The sequence below is a fragment of the Passer montanus genome, unplaced genomic scaffold (genome assembly GCF_014805655.1).
Source record: "Passer montanus isolate IOZ18808 unplaced genomic scaffold, ASM1480565v1 scaffold436, whole genome shotgun sequence".
Classification (NCBI taxonomy): Eukaryota; Metazoa; Chordata; class Aves; order Passeriformes; family Passeridae; genus Passer; species Passer montanus.
In genome coordinates this window covers 24000-25494 of record NW_024369218.1, presented here as the reverse complement: position 1 = coordinate 25494, position 1495 = coordinate 24000, and positions in this window count along the sequence as shown.

The following is a 1495-nucleotide window of genomic DNA, read 5'->3' as shown; positions in this document are numbered from 1 at the left end:
TATGTGACCCATACAACAGCTAGGGAAAACTGAATATTTACACCAACCCTTTAGATATTTCAGCAACTCTCTCACCTGCCCTGTTGCTGTGCAGGCAAAATGCTCAGACATCACCCAAACCAAGAGGGATCCCTTTGCAGACAAACACCACTGGAAGAACTTTTCCACACAACTTCTCCTTATGGAGAACAGGGAACACAACACAGGTCCACAGGTATGGACTTTGCTCATCACTGATATTTGAAGAAATGTAACATGTTCTAACAGACACAAGCACTATGCAGGTCAGTTCAAGTCTCAGATCAGGATCAACTCAAAGATGTCTTCATTCTTCCTAAGCACATGGACAGTTTTGAATATATGCCATTCTGCAACCTTTCATGTGAAGTTTATGCCCATATCCAAGAGCTACCACTCACAGGGAAGAGCTGTATCAGACGTGACAAAGGATAAAATTAGTGACTTTCTGGCACGTGCTTCAAATAAAAAGCCCCAAACCAAGACTTTGCTTGTAAATTAGACTCTCCCCTCCCTGCAATCCTACCAATTTCAATACCAACAAAACATCAGCAGTAACATCAACAAGCAAGAGCCATTGATAACATCTGGAGGTCTGCTCAAGGCTTGGGAAAGCTTAGTACAAACACAGTGAAACTCTACATCACAACTTGAACAAGGACGTACAGCTGGGAAAATGACATTTCCCACACCATTTCTTAGACACACAAGCCCTGAAGCATGCGCTCCCTGGGCACTGCTTCCCCAGACAGATTCACTGGAGGATTGCCATCCTTTTCTGGACACAGGAAAAGGGCGCTTGGTGTAAGTGGCACAGGCCTTGGCACGAGGCAGGATGTGAAGGCACACTCAGATTAGAGGATCACTGAACCCCCCTTTGCCTGCTTAGGGGCCAGTCTCTCCCTGGGAACAATCTCTCCCTGACTGTCCATCACGACTATGTCACAATCACAATCCAGTAATTCTAGAGACATTTTCAGATAGAGTTTCAGACACACACAGGGCCGCCTCTACCTGGTCATGACAAACAAGGCAACAGTTAAACTACCATTCACAGAGAGCACCCCATTACAGAAAAGCAAACTTATGAATCCACAGCTTGGCCGTTTATAATCTGAGCATATTCATTTTATCTAGTCCAGCAATGGACCATGGAAGTTAAAAAAACACCTGCTTTCTCTCCAACAGTGCTTCCTCACACGCTGCACCTGCAAGAGTCTCCTCAAACTCGTTACAGATTCTATGGTTCTCTCTGACCTTTACCATTAGCAGATGTACTCCACTGCCAGAAAAGTTGCAGATACAACTTACCATGGCTAACATTTCATTTCTTAACATCTGCATGTCAGAAATGAGACAATTTCTCCCATTACAAATTTAAGGAAACACATCTATGAATGTCTTTCCCGGTCGAGTTGTGAAAATGAAAGGCATGTATGGGACAGCCAGGAAAACGTAAGAGATGTGATCAGATACT